General features: G+C 37.5%; 1 protein-coding gene across 6 annotated transcripts in view; it reads right to left on the bottom strand.

The window, feature by feature from the left end:
* Positions 1-10,424, bottom strand: part of rdgA (retinal degeneration A) — a 1,310,388-nt gene extending 1,299,964 nt beyond the window's left edge. For 4 of the 6 annotated variants that reach the window (XM_067783802.1, XM_067783806.1, XM_067783805.1 and 1 more), the window contains exon 1: positions 2,929-10,424. The gene's annotated coding sequence lies outside the window, so the exon portion shown is untranslated. The remainder of the gene's footprint in view (positions 1-2,928) is intronic. The other 2 variants (XM_067783810.1, XM_067783809.1) reach the window with 1 other exon arrangement.
* Between the last annotated feature and the right edge of the window lie 12,394 nt (positions 10,425-22,818).

Below are 22,818 nucleotides of genomic sequence, written 5' to 3'. Positions count from 1 at the left end.
AGTACATTCTGGAAAAATGCAAACGAGGAAACCAAAGGGTATAAAAGGCAACAGATGAAGAGGCGCTGTAATTCAGTTTGAGTTGAGCAATCAATCAGTTATTGATTAAGCACGCGATCTGGCGGCCAATAGTAGAGTTTAATTTGAGTTATAAATCAGTTTGGTTATTAAGCCAGCGAGTAGCAAAGTATAAGTGTTATTGTGAAGTACTTTAATAAAGGCCATTTTTCCATTATTCAATATTGGAGTTATTTATTCAACAGTTTAGTGATTCGAACTTAGCAGAGGATTGCAAATAAGAGGATTTGCAAGTAAATTCGTTACAATATGTATTCCATATATTAACATGTGGCTATCGAGAAAGCACGTTGAGCATGTTATAAGTTGTCATACACGATCTGAATAACATAGGCGATCACTGTAGAGGCGAAGCCTTACATATGTGCATCGAGAATTTTTCGATTTCGATAGATTCTGTTGTTCTAGACGCAAACCACGAAGTATTTTTGGAGAAGACTATACTCCCGAAACATTCATGTGATTCATTCCACAAACGAATGAAAAGTATTCCGCAGCATGCGATGTAAAAGTGGATGTGAAGTGGAAATCAAGTACGAAGCAGTCCAGTTTTTTTTGTGCAAAGCGGACTGCAAGTGTAGAGAGGATTGAAGTTAGCACGAATTGGAGACAAGTCCTGTCGATTGCGTATACTTAGGAGAAGGGGTTTTGAGTGTGTCTACTTGAAGATTTGTATTATAGGTTATTTTATATGTTATTACAAACTAATGGCGGACAATTATTTGTCAAAACTCAGACAACCTAGAACTTGTACTTTGCTAGACTAAAATTGATTGGTCAACAAAACTGTATACTCAAAAAAATTCAGCAAACTCTAAATAAAAAAGTTCGAAATTTTTTGGTAACTTTTTTTTCGAATTTTTGAATTTTTTTCGAAAATGTTTTTGAGTTTGGTTTGCATAATTTCAGCTAAAAAATTCATATAAATTTTTTCTTAAATCATGGAAAACAACTTAATTTACCAAATTTGACAAAAATTGTCACTGCTCTTTTCGTGTGCGCTGCTGTATATGCCTTGACACGTACAATGTTTATAGAAGGTGCCAAATATGATGAATATTAATAACTGACAGAACTGACAAAGCAAGTATTTTGAAGTATTTGCACGCACATTTGCATTATAATAAATAATTATGTAAATGGTAAGCATAAAAGCTGTCTAACAAATACAGGCACAAACAATTCAAAGCACTAAATTAATACAGCAGTTCAATAGATTCACAACAAAACAAAGTCACCGAATTTGATTGAATTCAGACAATCAGACAGCATATTGAAATTCCTTCATTTTTAACACGCTTATACTAGCTTCACTAATATGTTTGTAGATATTTAACACATTCATATGAAATAATAAAAAAACAAGCAAGGAAGTCTAAGTTCGTGTGTTGTTGTTTGTTTTGTGTGCTTAATAGTGTTACAAGGCTGCGCAACAATACATATACATACGGTTCTATTCTGAGCTAATTTTTCTTCGAGTTATGGCTACCGAAACATAGAAAATTGGTTAGTCATACAAGGGTCGGTGCCACGCCCATTTTTTTAAATTTGAAGTTTTTCCTATTTATTGTTATAAATCCACTTGGGAAATGAAATACCATTGATATAAAGCTCTTTTTTGCAAAGATATAGCTTATTTTATTCGTACACGACCCTTTTAAAAATCTTTTATATAAAAGTGGGCGTTGTCCTTCACCGATTTCGTTAATTTTTCTTCAAAGCATTCTTTGTAGTAAAGGCAACACCTCTCTGCCGAGTTTTGTTACGATAGGTTTAACGATTTTTGATTTCGGATTAATAATATTTGTAAAATTGATTTTATCACAAGTCGGCGGTGCCACGCCCATTTTAAAACTTCGCCCACACGTCAAATTTCAACATTCTAGGTGTATTATTTACTAAATAATCAGGTTTTTGTGTTTTCCAAAATGTTATATATATAAAAAGTGGGCGTGGTTAACATCCGATTTCGCTCATTTTCAATAACAATCTATTCTGGGCCCAGATAAGCCCGTGGTGAAGATATCTCAATATTTACTCAAGTTATCGTGTTAACGGATAGACGCACGGACGGACGGGCGAACGGACATGGCTCAATCAAATTTTTCTTCGATACTGATGATTTTGATATATGGAAGTCTATATCTATCTAATATCTAAGGAATCGTCCTTTATACATGTACAACCAACCGTTATCCAATCAAAGTTATAATACAATGTGTACAAGTACAGCTGGGTATAAAAAATCAAAAATGTCACGTATACGCACAGGTACCCGTCTTTACAGATGGTACGGTTTGTGTAATTTGGTGATTTTTAACAAACCAACGTGCTTTTTACTTAAGGAATTTCTAGATGAATATTTTCGAGAGTACTTTGTTGTAGGTCGTAGCTCAGGGGGGCAGGGCTTTGCAGTTTAATGTGGAAGACGTGAATTGCAAAGCTTTGGTTGCGACTGACTCATTACGAAGACTAACGTTGTCTTATGAAAAATGTTTCGAAAAAAATCAGTTTTGATCACTTCAGCGCAACATAACAGCTACGGCTAAAGTTGATACAAATTATTTAATGGGTATTTAAGTATGTATATACACGTGCGAGTAACAAAAAAAAAAAATATATATATATATATATGTATAATAAATATTTTAGTTTATTTGAAGAAATATATGAAGCAACAGACAAGCTTGATTTGCGTGTGACAGCAACGAAATAGAATAAACAGCAAATTTGGGGCGTAAAGTTTTACTGATGGCTCATCAATATTTAATGTTGGCACAATTATAATGGAGAGAATTATGTGCAAATAAAAAATGCATAAGACAATCACAAAATTGTTGTACAGGTCACCTTATCGTAGGCGTAAAAAGTTTGCAGTTTGTGTAGGCACAACTTTTTTTTTTTGTGAGCGATTGATGTATTTTTTATAACATTTTATTTGTTTTTAAATTCCCAGTTTTTTTTTCATTGCTATAAACAATTTTCTTAATTTTCTTTCTTTATTTATTTTAATACATTTTTTTTTTATAATTTTCAAATTCTTAGCTTTTAATCTTTTGTGTCTGGCTCACAAATTTTCTTCAAGCGTATTGACAGCATTTTGAAAAACATTCTTTAGCTTATTTTGCTTTACACTTTTTTACACACTTTTACACTTCAAAAAAAAAATAATAATAATAAAAATAAACACAAACAAAAAAATAATTTCAAAAGCAATCACCAGTTGCTTGAAATTTCACATGTCTTTTTTTTGGTATTCTTTCACTTTGTTGCATTTATTTCATTAATTTTTTTTTTGCTTTCTTTTCCTTTACTTGCTGTTTGCACTTGAGAATCTCAAAAATCAAAATCAAAAAAATTTTCGTCGCGTATTTTGACTACGAATTGTACCAGGCGCACCGCATGTTGAAAATAAACTGATGCATTTTGCCACACGTTGAAAGGTAAGTAAACAAGAAAATAAGCCGAGCACAAAAAAGCAACAATCAGGCAAACTTGTTCGCCTTGGTAGCACAGAGAGAACATGCAGAGCTTTCGCTAGAAGATTTGCCCTTATTGGAGGTAGCAGGAATGCACAGAGGGATGTACAGTGTATGATTTTGAGCAAATCGAGTGGCAAAAAAGAATATAGTTTTATTGGATGAGGCTAAATTTGTAATATGAATGGTTTTCGAATGGTGGTAATGCAAACACATAACTACAACATATTGTAACGATTTTTGCGAAACTCCCCTTATATGCAACCTTCTACTAACGTTCGAATCACTAAACTGTTGAATAAATAACTCCACTATCAAATAATGCCAAATGGCTTCACAATAACACTTCTACTTCTCGATAGATAGCGTGCTTAAATCAAACTGATTGGTCGTGCCTCAGCTGGTGGTGCTTTTATTCTGTTTGGTTTTCTCGTTGGCATATTTCTAGGCGTTTCTATTTCTAGAATTTACTAGTTAGTTAACAGCTACAAAATTACCAGCTATAACTACGTTTATAGCTTCTCATATACGCGTGTATATGTGAGTGATGAAAATAAAATAAATGTAAGACGCGATAACCTCCGAAGAGATCTAAGGCCGAGCTTCTCTTCCAATTTGCGTCGTGCTCCTCTTGATTTTCCCTACAAATTGGCCGGACAGGACCTACATGTTTTATGCCGACTCCGAACGGCATCTGCAAGGCAGACAAGTTTTCACTGAGAGCTTTTCATGGCAGAAAAACACTCGAAGCGCTTGCCAAACACTGCCGAGGGGCGCCCCGCTTAGAAAAATGTTCTTCTAATTGAAAAACCTTATTTCTAAAATTCTGATGTTGCTTTGCCCGGGGTGTGAACCCAGGGCATACGGTGTGGAAGGCGGAGCACGCTACCATCACACCACGGCGGCGCGATATGTGAGTGATACTTGCACAAATTATTGCCTACTTTTGTGAGCAACTCAGATAAGATATATGCATGTGTTTGTGCGTTTTCTCTCCGCTGTGTGCACGTACATATGTGTAGACATAACGATTGATCCGTTTATGTAGATGCAAGTGACTGCTTGCTTTATTGTTGTTGTGACTTTATTTACTTAGTATCAGATTACTGATGTGAGTATCACTTAGTGTCAATAATATTCGTCACAATATGTACAATTATTTTTAGGGGATTCACAAAATATATTACCACGTCATATTGAAATAATGTCATAGATATTTGAAATTAATCTAATTTAGCAGAATCGCAAAGTGTCACAAACAAGTCGAATCGTCATAGAACAATATATTTTACAGCGGTGGAAATTTTGTGGCATTTGGACAATATGATGTGTTATGGAACGTTGTGAATATCCTTCTTTGTAATTTTTGCAGCAAAATATCAAGATTTACTAACGACGACACAAAAGTTCTGGTTTAAGGAACGTAGGAAAAAATGACACTGAAGATGGAACTACGCCGAAACCGAGGTACCTGCAAACCAAATTTGGAAAGGTAGTAAAATTTAAGTAGTTAATCCCTAAAGGGTATAAAAGTATGACCTACATCATGACACTCGAACTTAGTACACTCAAAAAAAAAATCCAAAACATTCCTGAAAACCTACAAAAAAAAGAGATTGATTTTGCGCAATATAAAAGCGTCGCCTTATCTAGACAAGTAATTTTCTTAAAAACTAAGTTGTTTTTTTTTTGTGGTAAAAGGATAGTTTTTTATTTTTTAAATAGATAAAATTTGTATACGAATTCAAATTCCTAGTCGAATACTCTTATTCAATGTGCTAATTCGTAAATGTAAATAAGGTCAGAAATGCAAAAATACTTGCCTGAAAATTTTTAAGAAAAATTTCCCGCAAATTATTAAAAAAAAATTAATACGAAAAAAAGAATTATTTTTCCTTACATTGACATTTTCCTCAATTTAAAGAAAATTTGTTTAGGAAATGTTTTTCTTCTTTTGAGGTTCGTGTTTTTTTTTTTTTTTTGAGTGTAAGCACTTGATGAGAACGCAATTTTGGCTCAAATTATTAATGTTCTATAGCCGCCGTTTTTTATTTTTTAATGTTCTGCAAGGCCAATTCACTCAAGGCAATCAAACATCTTCCAACTTATTAGTATTTGAGCTGCATTTTTCTCTCCCCTTCGTTTCACTGTCATTTTTTGCCCGCAGCCCTCTCATTTTAATTGTCCCTTTGATTTTTCTTCACCCATTCCTCCTCCCTCCCCACTCTCTCTTACACTTGCATTCCATAGTTTAACTTCCTGCATTTTTGGACATAGAAAGAACTCCTCGGCCGCTTGTATTTAAAATCCTATTGTAAACTGGATAGGGTTTGCTCTGTGGCCCAGAGAATGATCAACTAGGAGCTAATGAGATCACATCACATTCGTGAATAGGGACTTCGCCACGCGTTGCTTTGCTTCCACTCCTCGGGCTTTGCGTTATAGATAGCATGCTTCGCCAACTCAACTGAAACCGGGTTAAAGTGGTGGCCAATGACGATTAGGTAGCAGTACTGCTATTGGATCCGTGTACCAGCGTCACCAGAGGAATCCTATAGATTTTTTTTTTTTTTTTTTTTTTTTTAATGGACGTTGTGGCAGCGCGCTGCCCTCAAGTGGCCCAATGAAACCATTACTGAGAAAGCTCAGTTGCTGGGCGAAGCCGGCAGGGCTCGACATTAACCATTCAAAGACAGAACTAGTACTACTCTCCGCTATGTCACAAATCTCAAGTTGTAACCTACCTTATCTTTACACTCAACGTCTAAGTTTTGCTGATAGTGGCAAATATCTGGAAATTCTTCTGACGCATAAGCTGAACAGGATGCTAAACACGGAACATAGGGTCAAAGGAGTGCTAAGAAATAGGTGGGGCCTGAGCGTGTGGAGAACTTTTAAGTTGAATTACATAAATAACATAATACGGAAAGATTTGTAACCTGTGGGAGCGATTACAGAGGAGATAAGATCATGGCCTTCAGAAGCCTTAAACGTGATATGCAATTTTCCTCTAATCAATATCATTGTAAAGGGAACGGCGCCTCAAGGTGCCATTAGGCTTCGCCTTATCCTACTCAATGTAAATGACTACTGTTTCACAACAAAAACGGGCTACATTTGTATAATGAGAGAAGGATTTAACAAATAGAAAATAGCTTGTGGAGGGCGAACGGAGTCGGCCACGTCAATACTAATGATGTTAATTGTAACAATTTTCCGTCATCCTTTGTCCAATATACATCATTTATCCAACCTGTCGGAAAATCAACAAAACAACATAAGCCAATATTAATGCGCCTTTCGGACTCGTCGGGTATGGTTAATCTTGATATTATCGTTGGTAATGGTATAGACATCTTACCGATATTCAGGTTACTCTTCACATTCTCGGATCAGAGACGTAACATCAAGCCTGGTAGGTTGTTGTTGTTGTAGCGAAAAAGACACTCCCCGAAGGTTTTGGGGAGTGTTATCGTTTTTGATGGTCTTTTGCCGGATATACATAAAGGCGTTACGATCCAGTAAGAAGCACCATTATGGTACAAGCCCGACTATCTCGGGAATGCTTGCATATGACCACATTGAACCTTCCAAGCCATCCCGCCGCCCACCCTCTAGTTTCATGAATAAATTGGTTGGTCAGTGCTGGGAGTGAGCCATACAGCTGGAAATTCGACATGGCATTTCCGTGGTTGGAGTGCCAGGGCATCGTACCATACATGGCTGCGAGATGGCCGACGTCGCTTCCAAAGGCAGTCGGTTCTATGTACCGGAGCGACTCTGAATTTTTCCCGACCAAGGACTGTCATTTCAGTGTAACAACATTTAATTTGTTGTGTCCCTCCACAAATTGTCATCCTCCCAGCAGTTCCTCGCAGCGGGACTGCGCCATACTCTCCTGCTCCGGGAAGGTATCGAACTCAATCCGGGTCCGTCTCCTGACCACCGACATGTGATTGATGAGCCAACACCGCCCAGGGGCTCAAGGAGTCATCTCCGTAAGCATTATGAGGAAATACGGCACCTGACAACACAGCCGTATGAAGCCAAAAATACAATCAGGTCCTCAGTGAACTCCACAAAGAGGCGTCGGACCACTATGTCAGGAATTGCCCGGTGAATCCTGTACTCAAAGAACAATACCCTAAACTTGCAGAATAGGAACGCACGCTCCCTAGGGAAACGCGAGTCACTCTAGCTTAACTTCGATCTGGATACTGTAAGAGGTTAAACTCTTACCTATCCAGAATCAACCCCGACATACAAAATGTATACAAATGCTTGCAATGTGTCCCCACATGACACCAACCATCTCTTCCATTGTAATGTGGAACCAACGCCCCTAACACCCCTCTCATTATGGTCCACCGGTGTTGGAACAGCAAGTTTCCTTGGACTCCCGTTAGAGGATATTGATGACAATTTGTGATCGGTCACATCTATTGGATGGGGCGAAGCTCTGCTTCAACAACAACAACAACAGATGGCCGAAGTAGATGAGCTTCTGACGCCGCAGGAGCCATCTCTTAACTCTTTTTCGGCGAGGCTTACAATAAATGCTAGTGTAGACAGTCCTGTAGAGCTTGCAAAAGGATGTGACCACCATAAAATAAAAACCATATTTATTTCTTAAAACGAATATAATGGAAATATTTAGACAGGAAGATGCGGGGCGGATGGAACTGAAAAACAATACCTCATATCACAGCTGAAATCTTCCAGGGGCGAAGCACATACTCCGCGACCAGCGTATATCGAAGAAGAAAGAAGTTTCCTTGAAATCTCTTTCATCAGGGCTTAGCCCTACTTAAGGATGTTAGGCCTAGGGAGCTTAATTTGAAAAAAAAATATATATATATAATCAGCTTGGTGGATAAAGTGGGACGGTATTGACAGCAAAGCTTTTGAACAATCGTCCTTTTTCTTGTATGCATGTATGTAGCTTAGGTGCTGAGTATCAGTACTTCGCTTGCTTTGAAGCTGCTATGTCTTTCTTAGCTTCGATCTAGACATTCCTTTCGCCCTGACTAATTAAAGAGGCTATAAAATTGAAATTTGTCTAGGATAATCTTCCTGACAAAGTTCTTGCCGCGTTGTCCAAAAAGCAAACACTGTACGGCGATGAAAAAGCTCAACAGCTATGCGGCGAAAATCCTTTTAGCTCAACTCTCGCTCGCACATTCTCTGTCATATTAGCTGCTCTCACTATTTTCCACCTACTCACAAATTTAAGCATGCACATTCCCCTTAGGCAATAAACAATACATACTTGCGCATAAATATATTTAGGTATTCATCTACCATACAGCAAGCTGTTATTGTTTTTGTTGCTTTTCATGCGAAACACCTGTAAGCATCTACATTTTGTTGCTCTATTTTCGTTTAGTTCCTATGTGTTTGTTTGTGTTGTTGGCGTTATTGTTGTTTTCCTGCTGATTTAGACATATATGTATGTACATAGCTGTCGGTGACTTTTTTGCCCTTTTTGTAATAATCGAAAAGCGTTTTTGTGTTTGTTGTTTCAATGGGCCTCAGCCGGCAAATAAATATAGAAATACCCTGTGGCATGCATTTGTGCTCTCTACTCTCTCTTCTTAATAACTCTGTAATCAAATGCTAGCGCAAGTTAGTAAATTGTGTCGGTTATTTGTTGGGCGATGTGAGAGCGATTGTCGCTTAAAGATTTCTGGGTGGCACAGTTCGCAGTTTGTAAATATTATTATTTACATACAAACAGAAATATGTTGTACAAACATACAAATTTATAGTAATGACTGAAACGGAAGCTCAACAGTTGGCACATAAATATTTTGACTGATGTCATTCGTTGGTGTTGTTCTTGTCTTTGGTGATTTAAAAATAATGGAAAGAAGATATGTTGGTTTGTGTGTGAGTGTATTTCTTAAATAAAAAAGTAAATCTTTAATTGTCTATATGCTCTACAAACAAATAATTTCACTTAAGTTTAAGCATACATCCAATAAAACGCAAAACAAGTAAGGAAGTCTGAGTTCGGGTGAAACCGTATATTACATACCCAGATGTACCCTTGAAATGCTGTTGTTGTTTGTTTTGTGTGCTTAATAGTGTTATAAGGCTCGAGTTGTGGCTCCCGAAACATAGAAAATTGCCTACTCATTAAAGGGCGGTGCCACGCCCATTTTTTTAAATTTGAAGCTTTTCCTATTTATTGTTAAACGGTTTTATTTAGCTTGACTTGACAGGCTGGCTGGCTGGATGGCTGGCCGGCACGAATTTTGTAATTGAAATTTAAGTAACTTCCCGATAAGCTACAAGCTTGAAACTTGGAATATAGTTCAGAACCCGATGACAATGCAATAATAAGAAAAAACTCCGATAGGTGGCGCGTGGAGTGAAATATTTCAAAAAATCGTATTTGTGGTCTGATTTGGCTCATATTTGGAACACATAATACATACAAGAATAGAAAGCGACCTACGAAAAAAATAGGCGCTAGGTGGCGCAACGATCGAGATATTAAAAAAAAATCGTATTTGTGGTCCGATTTGGTCCATATTGGAATAGAAAGCGACCTATGATGTCCGATTTGGCTCATATATGGAACAAATATTACATGCAGTCCGGTAGAAGTGACATCAAAATATTTTGGAATTCGAGGAGGGACATGCATAAGTGGCGCAGAGTGGGGTAAAGTCTTTGGAAGGATTATGTATTGAGGACTTAGATTGTAACAAATTGTCAGGAAAGAGTCCTTGTAATAATGAGTCACTAAATTAACTAAATAGAATGAGAAATAATAACCAATTAAATAAAGACTAATAACTTGAAAATAAAATAATAAAAAAAATGTTTAAGTTAAACGGTTTTATTGAAAACAATACTTACATGAAGTAATAATAATACTAAAAGCTAGAAAATAATTAGGTGGTCCTAGGTACTAGTCATCACACTACTCATCAATCTAGGGCGTTGTCAGACAATTAAATAAAAGCGACAAATTTCTATTGATAGTCATATATAAGACCAACTGAACCTCAATCAGGTTATGCTACGCCTCACATATTTTAAAATTTCACGCGCTCAACGCTTTTATTTAGTTGTCTTATCAACGCCCTAGATTGATGAGTAGTGTGATGACTAGTACCTAGGACAACCTTATTATTTTCTAGCTTTCTAGATTTCTTCTCAATCCCGTCAATAAATGTATTTTTGGCTTGTCCCTGCATACATTTTCTTTACATGTACCTCTATATCTATCTTTACCTCTACCTCTACTCCCCTACTCTTACCCCTACCTCTACCTCCACCTCTACTTCTAACACTTCTTCTACCTCTACATCTACTTCTACCTCTGCCTTTACTTCTATCCTTACTCTCCTCCTGCATCAAATTCTTCTTCTCCTTATACTGCCTTCTAATCTCCTTTCTTCTTACTCTGCCGCTCAGTATACCCCCCTCTCGCCGTTGCAGTAGAAGTATATATATATATATATATATATATATATATTAGGCCGGGTCGATTTGTGGGGAGGCAAAAAAATCGCCCATTGCTCTGTGAAAATCATATTCTAGGGATCAAAATAAGAAACTTTGCCGAAGGAACCATACCTCTAAAACGAATTCTGGTGTCCCCCAATTTGGGTCGAACTTTTGGGTAGGGGCAAATTTTGAAAAATCCCACTTTGACCCATTTAGAGTGCTCCAATCGAGTCCAAATGTATGACAGACCCCCACTAACTTTGGAGGCCCGACCCACCGATGCCAGTGGCACACCCCCTGAAACCCCCCTGGGGGTTCACCATACAAACATTTCAAAAAATCGCCGGTTTTGCACTTTACATGAAAAAATCAGCACAAACATATCCATACCAACTGAAAAGAGGTGCACCACTGCGTATACGTAACATTTTATTATTACGTATAAACAAATAAAAAAAATTGCAATAAAATAATTTGAAATGTTTGTATGGTGAACCCCCAGGGGGGTTCCAGGGGGTGCGCCACTGGCATCGGTGGGCCGGGCCTCCAAAGTTAGTGGGGGTCGGTCATACATTTGGACTCGATTGGAGCACTCTAAATGGGTCAAAGTGGGATTTTTCAAAATTTGCCCCTACCCAAAAGTTCGACCCAAATTGGGGGACACCAGAATTCGTTTTATAGATATGGTTCCTTCGGCAAAGTTTCTTATTTTGATCCCTACAATACGATTTTCACAGAGCAATGAACGATTTTTAAATCGACCCGCCCTAATATATATATATATATATGCGTGTGTATATATTTCTTTTTTTCAATTGCGCAATGCTGAAACATTGTTAAAATATTATATGTGACCCGGTCTATGAAAAGGTGGCTTATGACTCAAAAAAGAAATTGCTAGAAACAGCTGTTAAAGATAAACCCTGCATTTTTTCAGTTTCTTAGTAGTAGTAATTTTTTTTTTTTGTCATAAGCCTTCTTTTCATAGACCGGGTCACATATATTAAATTTGTTATAAAAATAAAATTTATCTGAAGCTGCGACATTTATTGCTGAATCGTAAATTAACCACGTAATGGTTGTTTGCAACAATTTATTTTTTTTTTTTTTGTTAATTTCTCAGGTGAGATCTAATCTAACATGACAGCTGTGATAAATTGATGATTGTGTATTGCAGCGCAATGTACTGCAATGTAGTGCCATGACGTCATCGGTCATGTTTACAGAGTTAAGCCCTCTAAAAGTGCATTGTCTATAGTTCATTAATCTCCGTCAGCTTTTATTAAATATTTATTTCAAATTATGAGTTAATTATTTTGGGTTATTCAAATAGTTATGCATTTTTCATGACTCATAGCCACACTGGCGTTATAAGGAAATTTATGTCACGCGATGCTTTTAGAGGATATTGACATCACCACTCTACCCGTGATCTTAATGTAAGAGTCCGGAAGAATAAAAGAAGGGGTCTACAGAATGATGGTATTTTCCACTTTCTCTTACAGGAATCTGTTATGGGTTTTGCTAAATATATATATAAGTTTTGTGACATCGACTAAAGTATCACTGTAAATCGAAAAAAAAGCTTCAAAGATATCGCTGTCCCCCAGCGGGTTAAGGGGCTTATAATAAACCCGCGCCAGATACTCAATGGTTTGTGTAGCGCAACCTTCAAGGGGTTGCCAGCTCAATTTATAGCATCTCCAACCTAATTGTCAACATCGCCTAGCCTCTGGCGGATCCATATCCGGCAATGGCCCTTTCGATAATACTCCCCAAAACCTTCGAGGAGTTTCTTTATCGCTTCAACAACAACAACAAGAAATCGCTGTCACTGGCTTACTATAATGGGATCTATGGCATTGGCGATCACAGCTCTCATCACAACAACTGGGTGCTATAAAATGCAACTATAAGCCGTATTTGTGCTGTAATTAAGTAGCAGTGGATATCGCGGTGAAAGTGGACTAGTATACGTATTTGTTGTCAGCAACGAAAGAATTGACGGGTACAAATTCTAGACTGTGAAGGACTAAGTCTAAATGGGAATCAAGATTAAGAACGAAAGCAATGTCAGCCTAGAAATCAAATGGAGTATCATTCTTGCAAACAATTGTTTCTTTAAACTAAGCATTCAGTTGAAGAATGGAGTCCTATCTAGTCGAACAAAAATCACGGTCTATGAGTCGGTCATCATATCCCTCCTAATTAATTTCTTATAATCGGGGACGCTACATAGAGGCGATTGGATTGCCTGGATGGCCCTTACAGTGCTCGATAGAAAAACTCTTCGGAACATTTGATGCCCGTTATGTCGAAGAGGAATATTGAAGGAGGTATACTGATGAGCCGTATGAGCTTCAAGTGGATATGAATGTAGTGCAACGAATCGTAGCCAAAAATCTGAGCTGGCTAATGGACGAAGATGGTCCATCCTAGAAAGTACTAAAATAGACAGCCGTACTTGGAAGTAGAGGAAGGTTGAGAAAACTACTAAATTTTTAGAGGAAGGTCAAAGAATACTTAATCTTCTTGGTGCTTTTGACTGGCGTCATTTATAACCAAATGAAATGTTAAGCGTCAATTTATAATGATGAGGATAAACTGAAAAATCAAAGTAGGTAATTGAGAGCGGCAGCTTAGAAAAAGCTGTGTGACTGACTGCCTGTGATGACATTTGCGTGTCGTTTTCAATCACGATTGCCAGTAATGGCAATCACAGAACCAATTGCAGCTCTTGTCATAGGAACAATATGCTACGAACAATGAGCTAATGATGTGTGCTGTGTTTAAGTATCAGTAGATGTTACAGTCATTATGAAGCACTAGAAAAAGTCACAGACTGTCAATAATGGGAATCACAGACACACTCATAGCTCTTCTTACATGAACGATTCGCTGCGAAAAAATTTAACCAATGAACTTATCATTTGTGCTGTGTTTATCTAGCTGTCGATGTCACATTAAACTGCGACTTCATCAAATACTGCTACACTGTGTACTGTTTGAATACCATTCCCTCACATTTTACTGCGCTTCTTACAGAATATCACAGCGCAAATCACGGTTTCATTGATTCATGTTGCCAAAGCTAGATTTTCTGCTATGACTTATGTTATCGGGCTAAGATTTCGATTATTGAAGAACGCTCATGTAAACTGAGATATAAATCATATAGTCATTCAATCACTGTCACGGATAAAATTCGCCGCATTCGAGAAGTAATAGTCACAAATCACGTTATTCTTAAAAACATGCCATTATTTGGGACTGTTATTTAGGTCATATCGCTTTTTTATCACGGTTTAGTCACTGTCATCGATAAAAATTGCTGTGACTTAGAAGTCTCAGTCACAAATAACCTTGCTCTTCAAAAATCTCGGATAAGCCAGTTCCAATCTGCTACTTCTCTAGCACTCCTATTCATCGCAATAATAATAATAATAATAAAACCAAAGGATTACCGACCAAAGTCCGACAAACCTACACGAGGGGCGCAATCGTATGACGCACGGATTTGTTATTTTCGATTGCCGAGTTGTTGAAAGGCGAAGGATTGTTAAGCATCGAGATCTAAAACTGTTCAGCTATAGAGAAAGACGCATCAGCTAAGTAAAATACTCGTACATGTAAGACTTATAGATAAATATGAAAAGATTTTAAAATGAAGATAGATTTTTTTTGTATATGTGTAGAAGAGTTAAGTATTGGAATAGTTATGTGTATTACTCCGAAAAGCTACTAATTATTAAGGGAAGAAAGAACAGTTTTCTTAATGATGAAAAGTGAGTCCGAAATATGAATTAGATCCTATTTTTCGAGTGGATCTTATATTCAATGCTCTCTTGTGCTACTCAATTTGGTTCGCAGAGATATCGGCATGCAGCCTTCTTCAGTGTCATTTTTCGTTCTGTAGCACTCATGTTAAATTGTACGCCATGTTCTCTGGTTCCTCTGTTTTAGGTACAACTCACACAGCAAGTAGTTAATTCGTGTGTTTGTTCAAAAGTTTTCGTATGCTGTTGGCAGGTAGAAGTTCGTAAATCTGAATTGTTGGTCTTCTGTAGTTTCGTTTTGTTTGTTTGAAGGAACTCATTGTCTACGGCGAAAATGCGATTGAGTTCCATACTAGAGAGAAGCATCTGCATTGCAAAATTCAGCAGGGATGCACCTTATGAATCATCATGAGTGAATAGCGTGTGCTTATCGACCAGTTTAATATAAAAAGGAGAATCACAATAACAGGTCATGTGCATGTGCGGAACACGAAACCGCAGTATGATGGGAAAATATAGTAAATATATGTACTTTCTGCAATTGATACTTCGGTGTCAATGTGAGAAGATGGGAACGCTGACGACAAGAACACACAAATGTCGACGCGAACGTAATGAAGGCAACGGAAGTGCACCAATCTCATGAATTTCACCGCAGAATTGTCACCACATAACTGACAGTTCAATGAAGATGTAAATAAATAAATAAGAGGAAATTTTTAAATATGCATACATATTTACATATATATAAGAGTATATGCACCCATATTTCGAAATGATGGTAGTGACTCGTACAACAAACAAGAAAAACAAACAAAAATCAAAAAGTTTTTCATATATATTTTTTTTTAATAAAAACTGTTAGTCGCGTGTGTTGTTGGTGTTTCCGTGACCTGATGGCAAACGGCCATCGCCATGCCAATTAACCTGGAAAGTAAATAAGGACATTGCACACCAAAAAAAGGATGAAAAAAGAATTGTGCGGAAAAATGGGCTACGTCGCAGCAGTCGGACTGAATCAATACGCACCACATAACTTTTTGAAGGAAGCCCAATGAAAATTATTTGTGAACTGAAGCTATTTTAATGGAAAAGTTTAAGGTACCGCAATGGCTTTCAAACCGCTGATTACGCTGAAAGCATAACTTTTAATTATACTGAGTGGATGACTTAAAAAAGATTAAAATTGGCTGTTTTATGCTGCGAAAAGTTTTCTGAAATAAGAAGTGACATTAAATAACCATTGTGAGTTTACAAATGGGACCTGCATGTTTGACACCAACTCCGAACGGCATCTGCAAGACAAATGATTGAGAAGCTTTTTCATTGCAGAAACACACTCGAAGTGTTTGTAAAACTTGAACCGAAGATCTTCGGTGTGGTAGGCGGGTCAAGCTACCACAACACTACGGCGGCCAGAATCACTCTAATGAATAATGGCAATCACAGGAACAATAAACTATGAAGAAATGGACCAAAGATCCTATGATCTGTGGAGTAGACGACACTGGTAACTTTTGCCGCGACTAAGTTGTAAGTGACGGTAAACTGCGACTGCTCTACGTCTTGCTGCATAGTCGGGCATGCAGTCGCAGCACTAATCAAACGTCACGGCGCGCAGTGATTAAGAACATATAGCTCTTATATCACTATTCAGTCACATTCACGAAAATAATATTTCTGCCACTGTGCAGGGATAGTCACAAATCAAGTTAATCTTTAGAAGCGCGGGATCTGCCAACTCTATTCTATACAGATTTTGCAGTCTAGCGCGGCAAGGGCATTTCTTCTCAATGCTACTTAGCAGCTCTATACTTACTATCGGTTGTTCTCCGAATGTTCCAGTCTATTTTTCACTTTTCGTGTTAAAGGAAAGACGACGTAACCTATGAATTATTTTATGATAAACTTTTTAATACATTCCAGGGCAGCCCTGCCATAATGTCAGATGCGTTCTAGGATACGGAAAAGACGGAAACTTTGGTCTGTAAAACGTTTCACAATCTTAGACCTCTGAGCCAAAAGGAGACACTCTGATATTATTTAAATAAATAAATAATTGTAAGGCGCAATAGAGGTGGGCGGTTGGCGCAAGGGTGCTCAAATGGCGGACGAGGCGATACATGTGTACACAGATGGTTCCAAAGTAGTGGAAGGAGTAGGGTCTGCGGTATACTGTGCTGATCCGGAAATAAACAGATCGTACAGGCTGCCGGATTACTGTAACGTTTTCCAAGCGGAAATAGTAGCCGTAACCAAAGCAGTAGAAGCCCTGGAAGAAAATAGCCCAAGCTGCAATCGTGTTAGCTTTTATATTGACAGTCAAGCAGCAATTAAGGCAATAATCTCGCATAGCACAGCATCTAAATGCGAGTTAGAGTGTAATCAGTCCCTGGAGAGAATGGGGACAGGGAGAAGCATACATCTATATTGGGTCCCAGGGCATATGGGAATAGATGGGAATGAAAAAGCGGATGAACTAGCTAAAAAGGGCGCATCCCTTGAAGCTTGCTCCGTAGACGTCCCAATTAGACTGGGCGAAATTAAGCGAAGGCGAGAGGTGCACATGATCGACCAAGCAGGAAAGGCGTCGGTTCAAGCGCGGGGCTGTAAAGTGTCGAAGATTATGTGTAGGTCTTACAACCTTAGACTAACAAAGTTGCTTCTATTATTAAAAGGAGAGGACTGTAGACTCATGACGGGTATTCTGACTGGACACTGCCTTCTGGCGTCACATGCCTTTAAATTAGGCTTGGTCAGTGATAGCAAATGTGGGAAGTGCGGGCTGGAGGAGGAAACGATCGAGCACGTTTTGTGCTCGTGCCCTACGCTTGCCAGGCTAAGACTCCAGCTATTAGGAGTGATAGCGCTGTCAGATCTAGAAGCAGCAAGTGGCTTAAGTCCTAGGAAGCTTCTGGTATTTTCTAAGAGGACGGAGTTATTTTATAACATAGGCCCTGGTTTTTGATAGGGTTTTTCAGTTTGGTCGTTAAAACAAGCTTCTGGTAACATTACGGACTTATTCAGTCTATGTGAGGTCCTCAGGGACCGGCCTGCGCTTGCCAGGCTAAAACTCCAGCTATTAGGAGTGATACAGCTGTCAGATCTAGAAGCAGCAAGTGGCTTAAGTCCTAGGAAGCTTCTAGTATTTGCTAAGAGGACGGAGTTATTTTATAACATAGGTCCTGGTTTTTGATAGGGTTTTTTAGTTTGGTCGTTAAAACAAGCTTCTGGTAACATTACGGACTTATTCAGTCTATGTGAGGTCCTCATGGTCCGGGCAGTTCAACCTAACCTAACCTAAGGCGCGATAACCTCCAAAGAGATTTTAGGACGAGCTTCTCTTCCAGTTTTCGTCGTGCTCCTTTTAGTTTTTCCTACAAACTGGCGGGACGGGACCTACTTGTTTTTACGCCGACTCCGAACGGCATCTGTAAAGCAGATGAGATTTTACTGAGAACCTCTTATGGCAGAAATATACTGGGAGTGCTTGCCAAACACTGCCGACCGGAAATTTTTAAAGGCAACTCTAGCTATCTCTGCTTTCAAATACGACGTGATCGATTCCGGTTCCCTTTACTTCATCGGATTCAAATATCAATTCCTACAACCATTTGATGGACAGAAGTCTTTAGAAAGCTGCTTACAAAAGCTAACAAACTCGTTACTCGTCGCAGACCTCAGCCAAACTCTAAACACTGCCGCTGAAGACACTTAAGGTTTACAGCGTGCGCCGAGTTAAAACTGAACTGATGGCGAATATTGTTGCCTCTTTCTAAAAGAAGATCACACGCGGTAAAAAAGGCGTAATTTTGCCCAAAACAGGCTACAGACATGTCGTGATAGAAAAAACAAGAAAAGTAAGACAGGAAGGTATGAAGCAAGGTGCTTAAAGCTTATAGGAATAAGGCCGGAAATTTTGAGCAGAAAACTAGGCAGCTGCACGTAAATATACCCATACCACCTGTAAAGACGCGTAACATTTTTTTATTAGGTATACAATTTGCGTCTTGCTTCCATTTAATTTTTCCTACAAAATGACTGGACGGGACCTACATGTTTTACGGCGACTCCGAACGGCATCTGCAAGGCACTGAGAAGCTTTTCATGACAGAAATACACTCGGAGTGTTTGCTAAATCACTTTTGAGGGGTAACCCGCTTGAAAAACTGTATTCTAATTGAAAAAACTTGTATCTAAGATTTTGATGTTGCTTTGCCCGCGGTGTGAATCGAGAATCCTCTTTGTGGTGGGGGAGCACGCCACTACCACACCACGGGCGCCCTATATCCTAAGCAATTTAAGGTTGATCTGGCTAATCATCACATGAACCTCCCTTTAATACCAATAATAACCACTTGGCGCAGGACCTTCGATTTAGTTGGCGAGTTCGCTACGGCGGCCGCCATTAGCCTGCTTAGTATCAATTACAATCAGCATAGCTATTGTGGTTATCTGTCATTTTCTCATTGAATATCAGTCAATTGAAGGTCATCGAGCTCGGTTCGAAAGATGCAATCTTACAAATTGGCAAGCCGACAAAACAACAATTACACAAGTATACACGGTTTTGGATCTAGGCAACTAGAAGTGGTTTTTAAGACAATTTATGACGCTGAATCCGATTCTTCATTCCGTTTTTTAAGATTGATTCTAATTTTTAACACAGTCAGTAAATTCATTTTTAAAGATTTGTATCAAATAATATTCATTTTATTAACTTAAAAGTAACAAATCAGAAATGAAGATTGGTGGAACTTTGCCTTTTGTATTGTTTAGTATCTGTTTCGCGTATTAGAGTTCAACAGTAGCCGCTCATCATGCCTTCATCCCAAAATCCTTGGTATCGTCTTTCAATGTTGGCTACATCTTGGTGTAGCCGCTAATTTTTCGTCGCTCGTATCACCCAAGTTTTCAGGAAAAAAATCGAGATGGGAATGCAGAAAATGCATCTTTAGCGACATTCTAGCTCCAATCTTTCGATAATTTTGCAACATATCACCAATAATTTCCTTAAAATTAGGGATTTGTGATTACCAAGAAAGTGGTGAACGATATTTTGAAAAGATGCCCATGCGGCTGTTTCATCGGGCGTTAAACATTTTGTAAATTTTTTATCAGCCATTAATTTTCTAATATCAGGTCCGACAAATATTCCTTCTTTGATTTTTGCATATGACAATTTAGGAAACAACTTGACTATGTACTGAAAAGCCGGTCCTTCACGGTTTAATGCTTTGACGAAGTTCTTTATAAGGCCTAGTTTAATGTGAGGCCTAATTTAATGTGAGGAGGTGGCAGGAAAATGTATTGTGTATTTACAAGTGGTTCAGCGGAGACGTTTTGCTGTCCAGGCTCATATTGAGACCGACCTGGCCATTCTTTCCTCACATAATGATGTTCAGTTGCGCGGCTATCCCACAAGCATAAAAAACAACAAAATTTGGTGAATCCAGATTGCATCCCAGTTAAGATACCAATTACCTGTTGAAATAATATAAAAAAAAGTTTTTTCGATTTAATTGAAATTAATGTTTAAACCTTTAGATCACCACATATTTTCCATTTATGATCATTGTATTTGATGAAGCATAGGATCTTCCGCATTGTTTCGTAGCATTCCTTCGTTTGTACTGCATTAGCAATCGGAATAGATAGTTTTTTATTTCCATTGTGGAAAAGAGCAGCTTTTAGGCTGTATTTGGAACCATCAATGAATAAACGCCATTCGTTTCGATCGTACGGTGTATTCATTTCATTAAATTAACCATTAATATCGTTACAGAAACTTATGTTGTCTTCTTTTTTGAAGAACGGTCGAAGTGCCTGATTTCTGTTTCTGTTTTGATGGTATAATTAAGAACATTTAGGATTTCATTTTCTTTCTATCGCAATGTAACACGATTTTATTAGAACAATTAGGACTGTGATATAAACTGTAAGCTTTAATAATTTAGGTGTAAAGTTTTAATGTTAAAAATATATAATTATGTACGATATAGAATTTTTTTGTCGCAGACGAAAAAGCCTAATTATCGTTTAAGCTTACAATGAACTTATAAAGTGTTATATTTCTTTAGAGTCAATTTATTGTTTACTTTTTAGTTAATTTTATTAACCAAAATAATAAAAGCTTATTTTTAAAAAAGTTTTTTTTTCTTTAATTTTATTTTTTACTTTTTAGTTCGTTTTATTAACAAGTAATAGAAGCTTGTTCTTAGAAAAGCCTTTTTCTTAAATTTAATTTAAATATGAATTTTTTTTTTAATTTTTAGTAGGGTAAAATATTGTTTAAATTAGTTACGTAAACTTTACTTAGTTATTTGTAACGTTTCTCATTCTATCCATTTCTTTTAATGCATCAACATTACAGGGTTTCTTCGAAGTCAACTTTGAACAGTCAAGTTCTTCGATTCGAATACCTGCTAAAGACTTAACTCGGCTTTTGACAGAGAGCACATATAAAATTGTGTCAAACAGTGTTAACTAACTTAAAATCATATTTTATTGTGACTTGGCCTATGTGGCGTTCAGTTTACAACTACTCATTGCAGATCTCTGCTCTGTGTGTTAAATCTGTTTTAAAATAATAGCCGTATTTTTTTTTTTACACGTAAACGTCTATACGCTTATAATTTATATGGACTGCTAAGCGCCAAACTTTAAATACACCTCTGAAGTTGCTGCGCATAAAATGTGTACTAATAAATTCCAATACGCATTATACGCAGATGTAACTGAAATAAGTGTTTTTGTTTCACCCCCTACACTAATTCTATGTATTCTATGTGTGTCCACAATTCATCGCAACTGATTTAGCTATATGTTATACACAGGCATACAACAGAGGGTCGTGTCTCCGCTTTTCGGTACACGCTGTAGCTGTAGCTAGTTGGTTAACCACTGCCGCTAGATGGGTCTCCTAAGCATTATGTAAGCGAGGATAGGCGTTTTTTTTTTCACGCGCAAACGTAAACCTATACGCGTGTATAAAAAAACACGGCGAAATTGCCACATCTGCCTAAATTTTCCAAGATTTTCCATTCTTGATTTAACTTAAGCTGTTATGCCAATATTTTTCAGCCAGCTTTTTTCAAATAGGTAATTTTTCCAAAAGCAAAATAAATTACAGAAAAGATTACAGAGTTAAACAGCCTTAAAAATTCAGCTATGTTGGTTATACACAGAAATACAACAGAGGGTTGTGTCTCCGCTTTTCGCAAGCGTTGAGATTCACCACTCGCGTGATTCACCACGTCCAAATATCACAATCCACGTATAGGTACCGGCGGGTTTGTATGGGACTTAGGCTGTTATGCCAAAGTAAATACAAATCTTTACCGATAACTGTGTTATCGATTAATTTATCGAATTCTAACAAAGTAATATTGCATTGTCATCGGAGTTATACATGTGTGCAAAATTTCAGCTCAATCGGACACCGGGAAGTGTATCAAATTTAACTTGCAAGATTCCATTACAGACAACAAAAGTGAAACTAAATAAAAGCTTATAAAAATAAAAGCTTATAATTATAAAAACTGAATGCAGATTTGAATTCAGCATATCAAATATAGTTAAGAATCGTTCTTATCTGCTCAGATCGAAAATTTGACCTGAATTTGTAAATTTGTTATTGTTGAAATCGATATAAATAGCGGGAGTATTAATCAATCCCTTTTGCCTGAACACACAACTGGGTATGTGACACAAATATATTCAGATTTTAAAATTAGATCTATTTACTTGTTTCACCCTTTTTGAGGGCAAAATAACTAATTGTATATCAAACAGAGAGCATACCGCACCTCTGCTCTTGTTCCAAAACATTCCAAAACTGCTATTTCTGCGAAAAATACATTCTTCTCGACATCTCTAAATATTTAACAAAAAAGCAAGGGACAAAAATTAAATCACTGCAATTTAAATACAAATATCTGTATACAACGCAGAAAGTATCAGCAAATCCGAGCAAACACTATTACCATCGACTTAGTGTGAGGAAATTGAGCTTCAACGTGATA

This window comes from Eurosta solidaginis, chromosome 4 (genome assembly GCF_040869045.1).
Source record: "Eurosta solidaginis isolate ZX-2024a chromosome 4, ASM4086904v1, whole genome shotgun sequence".
NCBI lineage: Eukaryota > Metazoa > Arthropoda > Insecta > Diptera > Tephritidae > Eurosta > Eurosta solidaginis.
The sequence above is the reverse complement of the archived record's forward strand: the minus strand, read 5'-3'. Positions and strand labels throughout refer to the sequence as shown.